Raw genomic sequence first — 21342 nt, 5'->3', positions numbered from 1 at the left:
CTGATGTAATAAGTCATAAATAAATAAAGTTATTATCTGTTACAAGATAGATAACGAAGTAGGTAGAAAACTTATAAATGTCAACTCTGGAAATATTCTGCCTTTACAACAATTAAATAATGTCACAAAACAAATACAAAATTATTTAAAAGGTTCACAGTTGTTTTGTTTTGTTTTTTCTAAAAACTAGTACCTTACCGAATCTCTTGTCCTACAAAGATAGCTAAGGATACATGTCTTGCTATTTCTCCTTGGAAGAGACATCTTGCTGGAATTTGATTTGTATATGAATGAAACATTCAACATGCTAATTTTCTGGTTAATATTCCCCTTTGGCACGTACCAGCAAAGGATAATTGGCAGTAATGTGATTTAAACTTACTTGAATTTGTAGCTGTTAATTGAACCTTCACTTTTAGTAACTCTGCATCACAGCATAGAAATAAATTTATTCACATAAGATGTTCCCAAATCTCCTTCTGAAGAGATAACCATCAGACTCGGAAAGTTTCAGTATCCTCCCTCCCATCTGGAATCAAGAGGATCAACTCTAAATAACTTCTAGTATTATCTTCTAATCTAAGGAGTTGATGATTATGGAATGGGCTACTTACCTATTTATCTCTCAAAGAAAGGAGAGCGCAGTACAAGGCAAGAAGGAGTCATTAATCCAAGGAAGGGACTTTGAAATAATTTCAGTGAATGATGAACATAGTCAAGAGGTGATTTTAAATTGTAATGATGGAGAAAGCAATCAGCTGATGCAGATTTTAGAAGTTGTACCAGGAACAATAATGAGAAAAGAGGATACTTAATCACATTCACAAAAGAATTATAGGAATACATAATTAAAGCAATGATAATGAGTAATAAAACTCTTGGTGAGATATCTTTCAAATATCACTAGAAGTAGAGTACGAAGCAAAAAAGTCTTCTGTGTCAGTGATGTAGATTTTGCATGAAAGTTCGAGAAGACACTTGGTAAAGTGAGAAAATCCTAGAGCTAAATGTAAATGGACATTGGGTATGTGACAGAAGGGTTTAACAAATGCTTAGGGTGTACACTGTGCAAAGACACAAAGCAAAAAGAACAAGACAATTTAACATTTTAACATATTCTAAAAATAGAGGAGTAAAAACTAGGGTTTTATACATAAAGATGATGAAAAATTGCAAAAAGAAAAGCAAATGTCCTTGGAAAATGCAAATGTTAGCATGGTGAAACAACAGAAAAGATTTCAAGGATTGGAGAAAAAAAGGAGAATAGGTAAATTTGTAAATAGAAGCATTATTAGATGCATAAGCAGAATCATGACAATGAATGAAATACACTGCAGGAAATCATCCCGGCCAAGCGATAAGTTCTCTGAAACTAACACTCAAATTTATATTACACAAAGGAAAGTGAGGACAAATTAAAAATAAGGTTTATAAGCATCCAGAGACCCCATATAATGTACACAATAATTAGCAAAATGCTAAGGAAATAAAATTATAGACAAAATGATAGGAAGATAAAGAGCTGATTGTTACATATATAAGCATATGTATAATTAGTTATGTACATGTGTATATCAGTAAGACAATTTATTAATAATCATCCTTGATGGACTATATGTATGTATGTGTATGTATTTTGAATCCTTCTTTGAATCAGTCTTAATGTCTTATTGGTTCTCTCATGAATCAGTAAGTCAAATAAAATATTCAGCATGTATTCTTTTTATATTTTTGTGAGAGTCATACTCATACTCTTAAAATATTTTAGTTTATCTTTTGAACATCTATAATACATATTTAAGTATATAGTATAAGGAGCAACACACAAGAAAAAAATGCCATGTCTGTACGTAGGTATGTATATATGTATGTATATAGAGAACATAATATTTTACATACATATATACACACATCATATGACATTTAAATAAGAATTAGTTACATAGCACTATTTATTAAACAATAGTACATAGCACTAACCAGCTGCTCTATACATTAATTCATTTAATTATTGCAATTACCCTATAAAGTAGATGTGAGGTACATACCACTAGGACCACATTTTAGAAATGGGGAAACAGAAAAACAATGAGCAAACATGATTACACAAACTTAGTGGCAAAGCTAAGATTCTGAACCCATGACATTTGGCTCCAATGGTGTCACTCTTAATCTTACCCAAAATTCTTTCTCACTTTCTGTTGTATAAAAATAGCTGTGCATAGGCATACAACATTCCCTTTAAAGGAAATTAACAAATATTTTTAAATAAATATATGAAAGAGGAAATCTAGAATGTTAGATCTTAAATTGTATTTTCTTTCCTCTTCCCAAAAGGAATTAAGTGTGATTGCAGGCTTCACATAAATTTGAACACTGACAGCAAAGCAATTGCAAACAGCAGCTTAACAGGTGAGAGACTACTTAGTCAAACTCCATGCTTACAGGTAATCTAGACTTGATGAAATTTACCCCAGTGCACTCAGAAACTACTGATTCAATCTCACTGCCATTACCTCTTATATTTAAAGACTCGTTGAGGAATCATAAGATCCCAGAAGTCTAAGCAAATACAAACATATTTACAAAAATAAATGAATAACATCTTTATTAGGAATTGCAGACTAGTAGACCCAAGGAAGGATCTGGAAGGATTCTGCAGCAACAAATAAAGGGATCAGTGCCCAGGACTTAACCAATTATGGGGTGATGAGAAGGAATAAATATATATTCATCAAAATAATAATTTGCTAAATTCCTCCTTCTTTGAAGCAAAAACAGACTTTGTAAATATGTTGGGGACTGTTGAGGAGGATAGGTGGGGTAAATATGGGTGAAATGTTTAACTCTAATCCTATTTCTAACATTTCCTCACATATCAGTTTCCCGGGAAAATGTTTTAATTTCACCTTCTTATGCTTGTATGACGAACATAACTGATCCTGGATTTGAGCAACCTGGAAGTATAGGAACCATGCCAATATACACTGTATTACAGTTGTGTCCATACTCAAACTTACGAGGAAAGTAACTTCTTAGATACAGAAATAGAAAATTGAAAAAATAAGCTCCAATTCTGTCTTTCCTGGTGCCACCTTAGCTCAGCCAATCTGGGCTTCTACTTCTAACTAAACAATGGATGTCTTTCCTCATTATTTTAAGTGAAATTGTTTTGTTGTTAATCACAACCATCCTTTTTTTTTTTTCAGTTTCCTTCCCAGTTCCTTTTGCCCAGAGGCTTCAGTTTCACTCACTTTTTTTTTTTTTTTGTAATAAATCCAACATTTCTTGTTAAACAGTGTGGCACATTTGCACATCAACTAACGCTTCCACTCAGTTCTGAGGAGAAGGTGTGCTGGGACGGTCCCCTTCTAAAGCTAGTCTACGAATGGAGGGGCAGGGAACTCAACAATGATACTGTTAATATCAATGTGCCTGGAGTAAATGATTAAAAGTCAGCCAACGAAGACTTCAGGAAACTGAAATCAGAGGTTGGTTTTTCTCTTCATCTCTAGGAATTCAGTTATATCCCATCTTTTTTGATGTATTGAAAGTTTTTTTAATGTATGTTTCCTGCTCCTGTTATCCATGAAACATGATATTTTTATTAACTTACTGATTTATGTCCTGTTGAGGACATTTCCAAAGTGTCTGCTTATTGCTGCTTATCATCTTCAAATCCTGTTATTTATACTTTCTTGGACTTTACTTTGGGAAAGGAAACAGCTGCTACAAATGAATAAAGTTAGCCTTAATGTCTCATTTATGATCCAATATTATTTATCTGTCAAACCCATCTATTTAAATCAGGTGATAGCTACCAAAGTTATCCAACAATGCAAGCAAAATGTCATTTGTGCTACTCACTAAGATTAAAGACTTCGAAAAGTCCTTTCTGAGATAAACACAGCTGATGGCTATGTGATTATTTGGTTTTCCCAAAGCACAGCAACAAATTAGGGTGGAGAGGTTAGGTAGAATATATTGACAAATGCAAAAAGTGACATCTGATGAGTGAGAATACAGACAGGAAAACATTTATATATATATATATATATATATATATATATGTAAAGATCATATGCACATACATTAAAAGGTAAAATATCCAAGGCTATTTAGTATTTATTAATAATTTGCTGTCTAGATGTTCTGCAAGTTATTCAAGACAACTTGAAATAAAAGATCAAGGCATACAGTAGGCATCTCACAGGTATACCATAAACCAGGCAGTGCAGAAACATCATATTAAAATAGGAAGAAGTAGAAGAAAGCAAACATACTGATGTGGTCAGTTACTGTGAATGGATATTAATATTACCTTCAGATGTTTTCAAAACCTGAATAAGAAAAATAATGTGAGAAATATAAGCCTCAAAATTTTTAAAAAGAAATAATAGTCAACATTTACAATGTTTTCTTACTATTATGTTATTTTCATATTTTAATTTAGTCAAAGCTCAAGAAGTGCTTATGATTATAGCCCCGTTTTCTTTTTTAATTTTATTTTTTAGAGACCAATTCTCCCTGTGTTGCCCAAGCTGGTCTTCAGCTCCTGGGCTCAAGGGATTCTCCTACCTCAGCCTCCTGAGTAGCTGGGATTACAGAGGCACTAGACAATGTGCCCAGCTTAGCCCCATTTAAAAGATAAGAAAACTGAAGCACAGATATCCTAAACAAATCGCTTGAGGTCACTCAGAGGGTAACTGATGGAAACACGGTTCAAACCTGGATAGGCAGAGTTGTGAATTCATAATAATATGAATTCCTTAAGAGGGACAAAGCTTTTCTAAAAGAAGTTTATTAACTGAGTTCTTACATAAAGAATGCGCAGAAATATGATGGTCACTTTTTTTAAATAGGGGTGCCTTTAAAATGTGTACCAGGATTTTTTTTTTAATGGCCTAAAAACCCAACAATAAAGCCTAACTCTGTGAGGCAATTTTGGTAGCAGGTAAGCTGATTTGTTCAGTCATCTGTTCGACATATTTGACAAGTCACTGATAGGGAACACAAAATTAACAGGATCCCGGATCTCAAGAAGGCTGCAGGCCCTTACGGATCAAAACGAAGCAAACGAAAGGACACTGGAGTGCAATAGATGCTAGAATAAATGCAGATTTTACATATGCAATGAAAGAGGAGAGGTAAATTTACTCGGGGGTGAGTCAAGACAGGTTTTACTGAAAAGCGATGTATAATGTGCATAATAAAAGGTGAACTGGAATGCAAACAAAATTTAAAAGCAGGAAAAGAGGATCTAAGGAAATGTACTTAAGGGGATATAAAGTCTTTAAGAACTAGAAAACTATGTGTTTAGAGGCCTAAAGTTAGTGAAGTTTGGATACCTAATTTTCTTCTATTTTAATTCTATTTCAGTAGAAGCTTAAACTTTCATCAAATCCATATGGTGTGATTGTGGAAAGTACACGTTCTTCAACCATTCTTTAAACGTACTCCTTCAGAGTCCGTTGCAGTGGAGCCTACAGAACCGCCTTTTTTAATATGCTTCGTGGGTGGCTTTATGTGCAGGGACATTTGAGCATGATAGAGATCATTTTAGTTGAGGATGTTTTTGAGGTTTTACCAGGCTCTCACTTCAATCAAAGATCATCTCTTCTGTGGAATGCTGTATTAGATTTAGGGTAACATTGACTCAACATTGCACCTAGAGAATTCAGTTAACACCAAAATATGCATGCATGTAATTGAACAAATTGGCCTGTTAAGTGCAATTTTTAATAATGATGATTTGCAATTATAATTTGGAGAACATCTGTAAAAACAAAACCAATAGTTTTAACATTGTATAATGGTATGCTGTTCTTTATGATAGTTATTAGATAGCATGGTCAGTTGAGTCGAAAGTTGTCTCCTCTGTTCTGAGGACAAAGTCTCATCATTGGAGACATGTAATATCAAGATATGCATGTGGTTCCTATGTTTTACTTGATCATTCAGCATTATTCTTTACCTTGGTCAGACGCCAGCCTGGCATCAGCTTGTTGAGAGAGCACAAAAGAGAATCAAATTGAATTTTCATTGAAAATGATAGTACACTAGATTTTTTCTTTTAGAATCTGTTGTACCATGCAACAAAGTTCAAATAGAAAAGAATTATGGATATGTATTTTTATGACCTTCAGTAATCATAGTTGGATGAATGTTCAGATAGATCTCCCTCGTTGAAAATACTATGTAATAAAATTCAGGAGCAGAAAAGGGTGACTCTCCATAATTCTACAATGTTCTTCCACCTACTCCCCTTCACTCACAATTTTTCTGTATATTAGAAAAGCAGAGTGGCACTGGTGTGCTGCAGTCACTCAGACTGACTCAGGACAGGCAATAATGAAATATTTGACAATTTTGTAGCCGCTTTTTAAATCATTGGTAGCTTAAATTTAGCCACAGTGGGAGTATTTACATCACAAAAATCAGCAGATGTGGCAAAGCACTAATTTTTTTTTTTTAATTTTAAGAGCTGGTTTACCAGCACACCACAGCTATAGAATTGAAAAACAGGACTTCAAGTTTGGAGGACATAAGCTTAAATCCTTACTTTGCAATCACAACTTACATTAATTTAGATAACCTTTCTGAACTTCAGTTTAACTTTTCTCTGATACTTTGATAGAGAATTAAGAATTAAGTTGATATAAAATAACTTTTAGTTAAAGCACTTTATCATTTTTAAACTACACCTAATATATCATACTAGCCTTGTCAATTGTGCCCCTTGTGTTTTAATATAATAAATATTCTGTTGAAACTGAAATTGAAATTACCATGGCCCTTATTACCAATAATTTTTCAGATTAGAGAAAGATAATTCCCTCAAAGCATTCTTTAGAATGTCAGACTCCTTATGCAATTACAAAATAACACAGTCTGAAGAAAAATTATTCGAAGAGAAGTTTCAGTAGAGGCCACAAATTCAAACAACAAAATCTTGCCTTCAAACAAATGAAAGAATGACTAATTTTTTAAAGGTTAATTGCAAAGTAAATAACTGTCTTAGTCTGTGTTTTGCTGTTGTAACAGAATACTGCAGAGTGGATAATTTACAAAGAAAAGAAATTTATTTGGCTCATGGTTCTGGAAGCTAGGACATCCAAGAGCATGGCCCTGGCATCTGGTGAACGGCACCCCATGGCAGAAGGGTGGAAGGCACCCTTCCACAAGATAGAGATAAGTCCACCTTGCACTTTTATTAGGAGCCCACTCCTGTAATAACTGACCCACTGCTTCCATCGGGGCATTAATCTTTTCATGAAGGTGGAGCCCTCATAAGCTAATCACCTGTTAAAAGCCCCACCTCCCAATACTGTTACACTGGCAATTAAATTTAACACGTGTTTTGGTGGGGACATTCAAACCACAGCAGTAACCAAACATGAATATTTAATCTGTTTTATTTCTCCTAAGAAAGTGTATCTTCTTTACTCTATGATGTGATGAGTGGTTAAGCTGTCCTTAAGTTTAAGTTCTTAAACTTAAATTTTAAATTTTCTTAAACATTAATTTTTAAGTTCTTAAATTTTTAAGAACTTGATAGTACACAGTGGTATTGATTTTTTTAAGTAGAAATTTGTGAAAAGTTCATGGATGCATATTGTAGCTCCATAACAGCGGAAAATATGTATGACTAGATATTAAAATATTGAATGTAATGTTATGAAAGAATCAAAGGTGTTTAAAGACACCTCCTTCCACACTGAGAAATCAATTAGCAGCACTGTCCAATAGAACTTTCTGCGATGATGGAAATGTTTTAGACCTATACCGTTCAATCGGGAAGCCAGCAGCCACAGGTGACTCTTGAGCACTTAAAATGGGAAAATGAGAAAACGAACTTTTTATTTTATTAAATTTAATGAATTTAAATTTAAACCTAAGTAGTTACACGTGGCTAGTGGCTACCATCCTAAAAGTATAGACTACACATCTTATATGTGTTCATACTTGTGTTTGTGTGTATAGCGATTGTTAGAAAGAATAAATGAAGTAAGCTATACTTGCAGCATTTATTTAAGAGGCTAAAAACCTCCCATATCTCCTCATTTTAAAGCTATGTAAGAGTCATGAATCACATCTCCTGTGGCACCTGATTTTGTTTTTATGCTGTAAAACTGAAAAGAAATTACTTTTCAGGCTTGGTAAGGGGCTTACTGAAAGGTGACAGCGTGCTGACAGCCCTTACAGCCCTCACAGCCCTCCCCTGCTCTCAGCACCTCCTGGGCCTTGGCGCCCACTCTGGCCACACTTGAGAAGCCCTTCAGCCCACCGCTGCACCGTGGGAGCCCCTTTCTGGGCTGGCCGAGGCTGGAGCCGGCTCCCTCAGCTTGCCGGGAAGCGTTGAACCAGAGGTGCGGGCGGGAACCAGGGTTGCCCGTGACGTTTGCGGGCCAGCACGAGTTCCACGTGGGTGTGGGCTCCGCAGCCCCGCACTCAGAGCGGTCCGCAGGCCCAGACAGTGAGGGGCTTAGCACCCCAGCCAGCAGCTGCAGAGGGTGCACCGGGTCCGCCAGCAATGCCCGCCCACCAGCGCTGTGCTCGATTTCTCCCCGGGCCTTAGCTGCCTCCCTGCAGGGCAGGGCTCCAGACCTGCAGCCCGCCATGACTGAGCACCCCCCACCCCCCCTCTCTGGGCTCCTGTGCCGCCAGAGCCTCCCTGAGGAGTGCCGCCCCATGCTCCTCCATGGCACCCGGTCCCATCAACCGCCCAAGGACTGAGGAGTACTGGCGCAAGGTGCAGGACTGGCAAGCAGCTCCACCTGTGGCCCTCGTGCGGGACCCGGTGGGTGAAGCCACCTGGGCTCCTGAGTCTAGTGGGGACTTAGAGAACCTTTATGTCTAGCTAAGGGATTATAAATACACCAATAGGCACTCTGTATCTAGCTCAAGGTTTGTAAACACACCAATCAGCACCCTGTGTCTAGCTCATGGTTTGTGGATGCACCAATTGGTACTCTGTATCTAGCTAATCTGGTGGGGACTTGGAGAATCTTTATGTCTAGCTAAGGGATTGTGAATACATCAATCAGCACTCTGTATCTAGCTCAAGATTTGTAAATGCATGAATCAGCACTCTGTGTCTAGCTCAGGGTTTGTAAATACACCAATCAGCACTCTGTATCTAGCTAATCTAGTGGGGAAGTGGAGAACTTTTGTGTCTAGCTCAGGGATTGTAAACGCACCAATCAGCACCCTGTCAAAACAGACCAATCAGCTCTCTGTAAAACAGACCAATCAGCTCTCTGTAAAATGGACCAATTAGCAGGATGTGGGTGGGGCCAGATAAGAGAATAAAAGCAGCAGACTGCCCAAGCCAGCAGTAGGAATCTGGTGTGGTGCCCTTGCATAGCATGGAAGCTTTGTTCTTTGGCTCTTGGCAATAAATTTTGCTACTGCTCACTGTTTTGGTCTATACTGCCTTTATGAGCTGTAACATTGCCCGCAAAAGGCTGTAGCTTCACTCCTGAAGCCAGTGAGACCATGAACCCACCGGGAGGAACAAACAACTCCAGACGTGCTGCCTTAAGAGCTGTACCACTCACTGTGACCTCAGCCAAGGAAACCATAAACCCACCAGAAGGAAGAAACTCCAAACACATCTGAACATCAGAAGGAACAATCTCCGGACACGCCACCTTTAAGAACTGTAACACTCACCGTGAGGGGCCGCAGCTTCATTCTTGAAGTCGGTGAGACCAAGAACCCACCAATTCCGGACACATGACTACATTTAGTATTTGTTGTATAATTAATGGCCTTAGGTAAACAGACAGTAAACATATAACGTTCTATTTTCTCAATACTTAAATAGTTGTGTCTCTGAAAAAAAGTAACATAAAATCTATTTAAGAAGCCAGTGTAAGAAACCATTTTAAACTCTCCTGTTTGTAACTTACTTTTCTTTTATCATCTAATAAATAGAAGTTATTTTTTCAACTCTAGTCTTTTGGCTCCTTCATGTTATTCATAGTAGATACCATTTTTAAACTAAAATGAATACAATATCACAGAATTTTTAGTGTAATAATTCACAGTTTTTCTTTTTATACTATCAGCTGAAGATGAGTAAATACCTTTATTTCTTTTATATTCACCAAAATAATGTGATTACCCTAAATGACTTGGTAACAACGTGCAAGATACCTAAATAAATGCATTATTTAAAAATCTTGACATCTGTTAAAAAATAGAACATTTTTTAAAAATCAAATGTCAATGTTATTAATATTAAGAGAAATGAGGTTATCAAGGTTCAATATATGATGGTTTTTTCTTCCTTGACATTTAACCCATCATATTAAAAGCTTCTTCAAAGGAAAGAAATATCAGCTTGTCACCTGGAGATTGAAATTGAGCTGCTGTAAGACAAACTGCTGTTCCTTCCCTATGATGAAATTCATAGGATGGACAAAAATGTCAGGATAAAAATAGGCCACCTGGGAAAAAAAGCCATCAGGAGAAGAACTATAGCTATTGTTATAATTACAACTAAAAATCATTTAAAAGCCAGTTATTTTTCCCTCGTAGCACATGAAAGAACATCTAACACATTGATTTATATTGTTAAATACTTAGGTGAGAAGAAACTGTGATAAGACTATGCTTATGGCAGTCTGTGGATTTAATGTTAATAAAAGATAAATCATGGATAACATGGTATTTTAAAGAATGGCAAATATTTTAATTCATAATATACAAAGGACGTACCACAAGCTGGCATTTTCAAACTCCAGGATAACAAAAAGGAATATCTATATCAGTATTAAATACCATGCAAGATATTGAGAGGTTGGATGCCAAAATATACATATTAGGAAAATCTCCAAAAATGTAAGAGTGACAGAACACTAAATAAATCTAATGATAATTAATAACTTGCATTTTCCCATAATGTAAAACTTATCTTGAATAAGCACTTAGAAAATATTATTACTCCTAAAAAGTATTCCCCCAAAAAACTGAATACTGTTAAATATCAGCTTTTTCTCCTTCTGTGAAATGGAAGAACATGAATTTGTGAAGGTTTCATTAAATTTAAATACTGTTAGCTACTGGTCACTCCATATTATTAATTGCTCAGTTTTGAATGTTACATGCTAAGAAAACTATTAGCTACTCTTATGGATACTTTATCATGTAAGACATATTACATGCTTATCTAATGAGATTTTAATCCTTGGGAAGTCAAAACAGGAATCAGTCATATTGGATTTTACTTAACAATTTTAACATCACTTTTTAAAAAAACTCATTTTTAATTATTTAGGAAAAATTATATAGGATACCTAACTTTATTCTACACTGCTTTTCCAATCAATATTTCTCCTATAGACAAATAATGCAAGGAGAGAAGTTCAAATGATGTATGGGCCAAAATCCAGTCTGACTTTGAAGAAAATAAATAACCCTCAAAGTATAGTACACCTGGTACCTGAGATTGGCAAAACAGTCCTTAATTTTATAAATGTGTTGAATCTGAATGTCAACAGAAAAACAGGGAGTGTGGGGAGGGAGTGCTTAATGGATTGTTTTGGATTGTCCATAAAATATGTTAAAGAAAGTCACCAACTCCTCAGAAACAAATTAGTTTCATGCAGCGAAAATATTGGCAAGTAATAGAACAAAATGGCACACTTGAAGTTGACAGAAATGTTTTACATACTCATTGCGTATTGGATAGCATTGTAAAAACACACAAAGAAATTGCCTTCACCATACATTATCAATTCCATATTCAAAAATGCCTAATATTTTAAATCTTCACATACAGAAAATGTGAAGAAACAATGCTCAACAGTCTACTGTTTGTAAAGGGATTTCCTAAAAAGAGATTGATAGTAGAATAGGACCTGTCTGCATGATCAATTTTCCTGTGCATTAAAATAAAATTTCATTTAATTTTTACCCCTTGGTATTTGATTTTTACCACAGGTCCAAATAACTGAATTAAACATTTCACATAAATCATGACACATGTTCACCATTAGTCTTAAAGGTCCCATTTTGTTTTATTTTATTTTATTATATATTTTATCTTATATTTCTCACCTTCCTCCCTGAGTCCTACCCCCATTCATCTATCAATGGAATAAATGCTTGATTTCATGTTTTTGGTTTTTTTTCAGTATGAGAATTTTTTCTAAAACAAGAATAATGTTTTGTGAAGGTACTTGTAATTATTACTATGTATCAATATTCTGTTTTTATTTAGTCAACAGGAAGTTTTTAAGATCAGACATGTTGATTATGAATACCATTGACATGGTTTGGCTCTGTGTGCCCACCCAAATCTCACCTTGAATTGTAATAATCTCCAGGTGTCAAGGGTGGGGCCAGGCAGAGATAATTGAATCATGGGGGCTATTCCCCCTTACTGTTCTCATGATAATGAGTGAGTTCTCATTATCTGATGGTTTTATAAGCATCTGGCATTTCCCCTGCTGGTACATTCTGTCTTTGCCTGCCACTATCCACGTAAGATGTGACTTACTCCTCCTTGCCTTACGCCATGATTGTTAGGCCTCTCCAGCCATGTGGAACTGTCAGCCCAATTAAACCTCTTTGTTTTGTAAATTTCCCAGTCTCAGGTATGTTTTTATCAGTAGCATGAAAACAGACTAATACAACCATAGTATGTAATCAACACATTTTGCTTTTATTCATTCCCCTAATAATAATAGCTATGTTGCCTCCAATTACCTATTTCCACAAAACATGTTCTTGCTTGGAATGGGGGCAAGATTTTTCCAGAATAAAATAACAAAGATCACATTGTTGAGTAGTACGATATAAGCATTTGTAAATCCACCACTGTGTAATTTCCTCCAGAAAGGCTGCACCAGTCTATGTTCCCATAAGCTATAGATGACAAGCATCAATTCTCCATATTCTTATCAACACAGTTTCTTTTCCATTTGGGGACTCCAATAACTGTGAAGTAGTATTTTATTTTATTTTGCATTTATCTGATTACTAATGTGGTTGCACATCTATACACATAATTTTCAGTCATTTTGTGCCATTTATATCCTTTGCCAATTTCCTTACTAATTTTTTCATCTTTTTGGTTACTTGGAAGACATTCTTTGTATAGTTTTAATATTAAACCCTTTGCAAATATCTTCTCCCAATCTGTCGTCCATCTGTTAATATTTTTTGTAATATTCATTGCTGGAAAAATATCCTGAATTTTTATGTTGATAAATCCATTGCAGTTAAATCCATATACATTGTGCTTTTAAGGTTCTGTAATGAAGTCTCCATAGCCCCATTATTTTTTATGGTTTTACTATTTGCATTTAAATCATTAATCAATCAGGAGTCCTCCTTTGTATATGCTATGAAATAGAAGGCCAATTTTATTTTTATACTTTGTAAGTCTGTTTTCCCAAAACAATTTATGAACCATTCAACCTTTTGCCATTGGACATGATACCACTTTCATCTTTATCTAGTTCCCAGATCAAGGGGTCTGCTCTTGAACTCTATTTTGTTACATTAATATTTTCACTCTTTATTTCCTATATTATTATTACTTAGGCTTTGTAATACATTTATATATCACTAAGAAGATTTCCTGTTTCTTTTTTGTCAGCTGACTTTTTCACAGATATTTTTGTATCTGTATATTTTGTATATACGTATATATGTTCAGTTCCTCAAAGGTACTACTGAATATTTATTGAAATTACATTGAACTTATACGTTTATTTTGGAATAAAAACTTTTATATTTTTAAATAAAGACATAATAGATTTCCACATTTATTTAGGTCTTCTTTAATTTCATTTATTACAATTTTAAAATTTCTATTATAAAGGTTTATAGATTTCTTTCCAAAGTTAATTTCTAAATACTTTTAAAATTTTGTTGCTATTGTTTTATATTACATTATTTTTTGTTTTGGTTGGCATTACTTACTTAAATGAATGCTGAAGAATTGAGAAAGTTGACCTCATGTTTAGCAAACTTGTTCAGTTCTCTTATTAACACTCATTCTTTGTTAATTCTACTAGGATTTCATGCAGATCATATCTCTGTAATCATAGAGTTATACTGTTTTATTTTTTTCTCAAAATTTTCAAAATCCATATTTCTTTTACATGAATTCCAAAGAATTAGCTCTAATCTCAAGTGATTTATTGAAATCCAATAATTAAAATTGGACATTTGTTTTGCTCCCAATTTAAGATAATGTATCTAATCTTTAAATGTGATATTTGATGTATATGCATCAAATATTTATATTTACATTATATTTTGGTATAAGCTTTTAACACATTAAGGAAGTTTCCATTCAATTTTATGAGAATTTAAAAAATACATAATATGGCAGAAATTCAACTTTATAAGTTGTTTGTTTCAATTTTTAAAATAAATAATGAGCTTTATAAAATTCTTATTCAGCATCTATCAAGATATTTATGTGATTTTTACTGTTAATGAGTGAATTAGAACATTGAAAACTTTTACAAAGTGAAAATATTCTTCTATTCTTCTATTTATCATAAAGTACCTTTTAATATACTTTTGGATTTAGTAAGCTAAAAATGGTATGCTCACATGGAATTATTTCCATTATGTGTATGACGAAGTCCTAGGAAATGTATGTCAGCCACTCCCATAGCCTATAGAAAGCTAGACTCACCCAGCAACACGTGCACACATATGACCTTAGCAGATCACTGGCCTCCAGCTGGTAAAAGAGTTAGAGAAGCTGACCTAGGTTGCAGATAGAGGAGGTGATTTATTTTAGGAGAAAGTTATTGGTCTGCTCTAAGTCTCAATTTCCCGACTGGGAAGAAGTTAGGAGAGTTTTAAGCCTAGAAAAAGGGCCTCCTGGAGCCCTGGATATTTAGGAAAACTGTTACCCAGGGTCTGACAAAGGCCTATGAAATAAAGGCAAGAGGCCATGGTAATAACAAGAAAGTACTGTGCAGAGAAAGCCCAAGCAGCCCTGGAACCAGCTAGAATTCTCTCATCAGCAGGGGCAACAGCATGCAGGTGGTTCTCATCAACCAGCGAGCGGCTGCCTGAAAATAAAAATTTGCCTAAGAAATTTTAAATCATGCCAAAGGACCAAGCAACCCCAACAGGAGGCTGGACCATCCATTGTCAAGGGGCTTAGGGAGAGATTATCACCTGCTTCCTGGGAAGTGTAATCACATTTTCCAACAGACACCTTCAAAGGATTCAAAAAAGTACCTGCGGCCCGGTGCAGTGGCTCACACCTGTAATCCTAGCACTTTGGGAGGCTGAGGCAGGCAGATCATCTGAGGTCAGGAGTTCAAGATGAGCCTGGCCAACATGGCGAAACCTGTCTCACCGAAAAATACAAAATTAGCAGGGCATGGTGGCGGGCACCTGTAATCCTAGCTACTTGGAAGGCTGAGGCAGGAGAATCGCTTGAACCCGGGAGGAGGAGGTTGCAGTGAGCCGAGATAGCACCACTGCACTCCAGCCTGGGCGACAAGAGTGAGACTCCGTCTGGAAAAAAAAAAAAAAAAAAAGCATTTGCATCAAAGAATGAGTAAAGTATACACTGCCTCCAGGGCCAGAGGAAATAAATATAAAGAAGAAAATTTAAATCAATCCCTGGGGAAAAAATTGTCTTAACATTAGGTAAGTGTGTCAGCATCCAGTTTTTTCTATACATACCTGTATGTGTGGGTTTTTTTAATTACTATTAGAGAAAATACATATAATAGATTATATAGAAAGAATATAGAGAGAACATGTAATATATATAATAAACTTGAGTTTATATTATTTATGAAGTACAGAATGCTGTACATTTTACTCAGAACTCTATCATAGGTGTTTTACTTGTTAGTATTTTATCTAAAACCTGTATAACATTTAAATTGACTGAATAAGAGTTGTCAGGTTAAAAGCAGAGAGTGACCATTTTTTTTTCCTCACTACTGCTCTTTCTAATTTTGAACTGTCCTTATTTATCCCCAGATGAAATATTAGGCCGATCTGACATTTTTTTCTAGTTAGTTATTAAGAAGAACTCTCATTTTTCAGGGGTATAAAAGTTCTTTTCTGCCTAATATCTGAGTATCAACCTGTCATCCAATTTAAAACTTTTCTCATCGTCTTCTCCCCAGTCTCAAACAACTGGGAACAGACAGGCAAATTCTTATTTCCTCTCCCACAGATTCCTTGGCGACCTTCTGTCGCTGGGATCTCTCTCTCACCTGTAGTTCGTATCAGAGACACAATGCCTTCTCCAAAGCATTAACACACGCCTGCCCCTTTTTACTGGCAGTCCACCTGATATGGTTTGGCTCTGTGTCCCCACCCAAATATCATCTTGAATTGTACTCCCATAATTCCTGCGTGTTCTGGGAGGGACCTGGTGGGAGATGGTTGGATTATGGGGGTGAGTTCTCCCATGCTGTCCTCGTGGTAGTGAATAAGTCTCATGAGATCTGCTGGTTTGATAAGGGGAAATCCGTTTCACTCGGCTCTCATTCTTTGTCTCTTTGCCTGCCGCTATCCATGTTAAGATGTGACTTGCTCCTCCTCACCTTCCGCCATGATTGTGAGGCTTCCCCAGCCGTGCGGAAATGTAAGTGCAATTCAACCTCTTCTTTCTTTTGTAAATCGCCTAGTCTTGGGTATGTCTTCATCAGCAGCATCAAAACAAACTAACACACCACCCCACGCTGACTCTTCTATTAGTACAGTTTCCCAGGTGGGGGCTATTAGTACAATTTCCCAGGTGGGGGCTTTTGACAGTGTCCTGTCCAAAATCAAGTCCCTCAAGTCCAGCTCCTTTCTATTTATGTGTTATAGGTCTGGCCCAGGGCATCTTCGCCCCAACATCAGTGGGTGGGTTGCAGTGTCCCACTCTGGCCATCTCTCCTCTTGCTCTGCCAGTGATGATAAAACCTTGAGACTTTTTTATATCTGAGTCAGGTGCCAACTGTGTGTCTACAGAAGCACGAAGCATACGTATCAAGATTCCTTAGTGCTTTTCCAAAAGCTCTCCTCACATAGCTTCAAAAGAAATACTCCACTTTCCTAAAACTCTTTGTCCAGGGAAATTCCCATTTTTAAAATGTCTTCTAATGAATTCATTCATTTTTATATACATACATCATATATAAAATGCATCTAAGAATTCATTAAAGGTGTACGATGGTCTAGTGGTGCAGAGTTTCAGGACGTCCCTTTTGCAAGTAATTCATGGATGATCTAAAACTCCATTTGAGAATAAGGTAGCACTTGGCCTCCACAAAACTTTGCCTCTATTTTGGTGCTTCAGCAAAAACTATAAAAACAAATACTTGTTAAGCTCTTTAGATGTGATGTTTAAAATTGTTCAATACATAAATTCATTAAATGTATCACTATTTATTTTCTCCATGCCCTTGTACAATGGAGGATGTCTTCATATGCTTTGTACTCATTCTTTTATATAACAAATGTATATTGTTTATTATGCACCAGTCACTGTACTACGAACTAGAATGGTAGTAGAAGATAAAGCTGAAAGGCCCTATGCTTATGCAATTTACATTCCAGTAAGGGAGGTTGACTTAAATAAATAAACAAATAAGTAGTTTTCTGTTAGGTAAATACTATGACAAAACTAGATAGACTGATAGGAGTAAGGACTGTATAAAGTATAGTTAAAAAGGACAATGCATTGACATTTAAGCTGTTGTTTTTAAAAAGTGACAGAGGCCAGGCGCGGTGGCTCATGCCTGTAATCCCAGCACTTTGGGAGGTGAGGCTGAGGCAGGTGGATCACGAGGTCAGGAGATTGAGACCATCCTGGCTAACCCGGTGAAACCCCGTATCTACTAAAAAAAAAAAGCTAAAAAAAATTAGCCGGGCATGGTGGCACCTGCCTGTAGTCCCAGCTACTGGGGGGGGGCTGAGGCAGGAGAATCGCTTGAACCCAGGAGGCAGAGGTTGCAGTGAGCCAAGATCGCACCACTGCACTCTACCTGGGCAACAGAGCGAGACTCTATCTCAAAAAAAAAAAAAAAAAAAAAGTGACAGAATGAGGCACGTATATACTATGGAAAAAGCATTCTAGACAAAAGAAAAGCTAATGCAAGAGCTCTGCAAAGAGGCATGTTGTCTTGTTCAAGGAACAGAGGACTGTCAATGTACTTTTGAATATAAACGATAAATCTAGAGGTAAAGCTTCTAAGTCACAATCTCCTTTTTCTTATGATCAATTTTCTTAATTGATAAAAGTCACATCTCAATCTGCACCTGGAGGGCAAAATAACAAACACTCTTTTTAGGGCTTTTTTGTTGTTGTCTGCTAGCATTTATTTAATGAAATTTTGCTAGAAATAGGCAAGACTGCCACCTTCTCAATTGTCCATCTCTAGAAAACCTTGAAACAATTAGAATGCATCCAAACAAAAATAATTATGTAAGTTACCAGGCTTAAGGATTAAATTTTCTAGACTCTTGCCCATTGAGGTAGGAGGCGGTACTCGACTCTGGAGCAGGGACTCGGAAACTGGACCAGATTGAGGACTAGTTAAAAGGTCCAGGGCATCTGGGGCAAAAGCAACATTACGTAAGATATGCCCACCAGTGTGCTACATCAGTTTACCATTGCCATGGCAACACCCGGAAGTTACCACCCCTTTCCATGGCAATGGCCCAACGACCTGGAAGTTACCATCCTTTTCCTAGAAATTTCTGCATCATCCCGCCTTAATTTGCATGTAGTTAAAAGTGGGTATAAATATGACTACAGAAGTGGCTCTCGGCCACTACCCTGAGTTCACTATCTATGGGGTGGCCCTGCTCCACAAGGAGAAATACCTCTGCTGCTGCTGTACGCTGCTGCTTCAATAAAAGTTGCTGTCTAACACCACTGGCTCCCCCTTGAGTTCTTTCCTGGGTGAAGCCAATAACCCTCATGGGCTAAACCCCAATTTCCGGGGGTCGCCTGCCCTGCATCACTGTCAAGTTACTCAAATGCAACTGACTGTATTTAAGTAAGAGATTAAACCATAGACTTTAGATTGTCTTTTATTATTAACATTTTAATTTTCTCTAGGTGTGTGTGTATGTAAACTTCATTCAATATTTATAGTGTCTCATTTTAATAAAGTTTCTTAGAATATAATTTTTTAAGATTATAAATAATTTTTGCCCCTCATGAGCTCATAGTCACTTGGGGAGAAGAGAAAACAAATTGCAGATCATCGAGTTGCAGAGAGGCTGTGCTAAAAGTGTGGAGAAGATGCCATCGGTGTAATGTGGTAGTCTTAAAGACGGTACCAAATGCTTTTACCTTCCTCCCATGAAGAGGTTCCATTTCCGTCCCCTCTTTTCCACTTTGAGCAGGCTTGTGACTGTTTTGACCTGTAGATAACAGAAGAAGTGATGCTATGTGACTTCCAAAGCAAGATCCTTAGAGGCATAAGGTTTCTATCTGGCTTTCTGGAATCTCTACTATCTGGATATTCCCTCTCAGAACACAGGCCCTGGGAGCCAGCAGCTGTACTGTGAGAATGCCAAGCCTCCTGGGAAGAGGACAAGTAAGTGCTCTGATGACAGTCCCTGCTGAGCCTGCCAGTCACCCCAGCCCAAGAACCCAACTCGCAGATGGAGAAACCTGCAGATGACTCACAAGTGTGAGTCACCTCCAGCCAGTCAAGGCTTTCTAGGCCCTGACATGCAGCAGAGAAAACCATGCCTGCAATGTGCCTTTATTTCTGATCCACAGAAAGTCTAAGCATAATAAAATGATTGACATTTTGTCACTAAGTTTGGGGTGGTTTGTCATGTCGCAATAGGTAAATGGAACAAAATAGATAGTGATCATATATTTCAGAATTTTCAGATGGCCTTTATTTCAAATATTCAGTAACTTTAAATCCTTCAAGATCCTTTAGATGATCAGATATTGGCCTAAAGCTTTCTTCTGATAAGAGCAGTCCTTAGACCACTTTTTCTGGCTGGGCAAGTTGAGGAAGGCTTCAAAGAGGAGGTAATGTTTGTCAATATTATTGAAAAATTGCCAGATCCATTTCAAGCATTCATGAAATAAACACCACTATTTGGGGCCAATACCTAGAAGCCTTTAATGCTTTGAAAAGCACCTAAAAATCATTTCTCAATTGCATATTATTTGATCTTCAGTTTTGTCATCTGCCTGCACTTGGTACAAATTCTGTGTCATTCTAGAGGTAATTTTGCAAGGCAAGCCAGTCAGTATTGTGACAGCAGATGATGGAAAAAGGAATGCTGCCTTCTTTTGTCCCTACAAAGAATAAGAGGGAAGGGGAGTGGGGGGGCACATGCAAGGATTCTATTGTTTTTTCCTCTTTCTGTTATCATTGTCTGTGTCAACTCCTCGATGTAGGGGGACCATTTAGTCTTTGCATCTACAAAAAACAGGCCATTTTCTTCTTTTTGCTAACCTAATTTTTAAAAATCATTTAATTGGGCCCAGAGGCTGTGCAATGGAAGCATATGGAGTTTGGGAAAAATAAAACCAGTGAGTGAACCAGGACATTTTGTGTTCTTTAAGCTTTTAGGAGGACAAGTGCTGAGGACACTGTAACATTCTTATTATGACTGATTAACCGCCAACAGCATGATTTCAGAAAGAAAAGGAAGGAAAAAAGCCAGTTATCATTACACACAAGCAGCTTACCGTCAGTCCTTGAAAATAAAAATTTGAGACAGAAGACAATGAATGCTATATTCAGGCATCATTAGTCTATTCTCTTTATGTAGATTTCATATTAATCTGTTTATTATAAATATGTTTCACATGTCACTTTTCTTCTATTTCCACTTTATTTTTTCTCTACTCCCAGATTTCTCGGCACCAAACTCTTAGCTACTATCTTTTCTGGCAAATTCAAGTCCCAGAAGGTATCTCCTGCCACAGTATCATAACTAATTTTCTCCTTTCAATTAAAGGTCATAGTTTGTTTGAAAGAGCAAAAAGAACTGCAAGAAGCATATTGACATTGTGTAAATGAGAGCTGAACATCAAGGAGTATACAGTTAATGAACAAAAGATCATTGCTTAGTGTCTAACTGCAGCATTAAGGCTTGGTATTGAATTCACTGAAAAGGTGATGTGACAGAGGACAAACAGGTGAGGGGCTTCATGTTGTTCAGTGGGGGCTCCAACCTCCTCTCTCTATTACTTCCTATGTATTGTTTTGTTCTCAGAACTTAAATGTCTATTTGAGGGGGGGAATGCATTCTTCTGTCTTGTGCAGAGATATATAATATGGTGCTTATAACATGTGTACTGGTTTATATTATTCAATACAATAACTTGCATTTTTATCCAGTGGGCTAAGAAAAACATATTTA

The 21342-nt window shown here is 36.6% G+C and overlaps 1 long non-coding RNA gene across 5 annotated transcripts in view; it reads right to left on the bottom strand.

Annotated features, from left to right (window-relative positions):
* The window catches only part of LOC101142849 (uncharacterized protein C9orf85), a 284381-nt gene that overhangs the window by 114138 nt on the left and 148901 nt on the right, over window positions 1-21342 (bottom strand). For 4 of the 5 annotated variants that reach the window (XR_008678855.2, XR_010133554.1, XR_010133552.1 and 1 more), the window contains one exon: window positions 19298-19368. This is a non-coding gene — a long non-coding RNA (uncharacterized protein C9orf85). Of the gene's footprint in view, window positions 1-10675; window positions 17300-19297; window positions 19369-21342 lie in introns of those variants that run through there. The other variant, XR_008678854.2, reaches the window with a different exon arrangement.

Source organism: Gorilla gorilla, chromosome 3, assembly GCF_029281585.2.
Source record: "Gorilla gorilla gorilla isolate KB3781 chromosome 3, NHGRI_mGorGor1-v2.1_pri, whole genome shotgun sequence".
NCBI classification, from domain to species: Eukaryota; Metazoa; Chordata; class Mammalia; order Primates; family Hominidae; genus Gorilla; species Gorilla gorilla.
The sequence above is the reverse complement of the archived record's forward strand: the minus strand, read 5'-3'. Positions and strand labels throughout refer to the sequence as shown.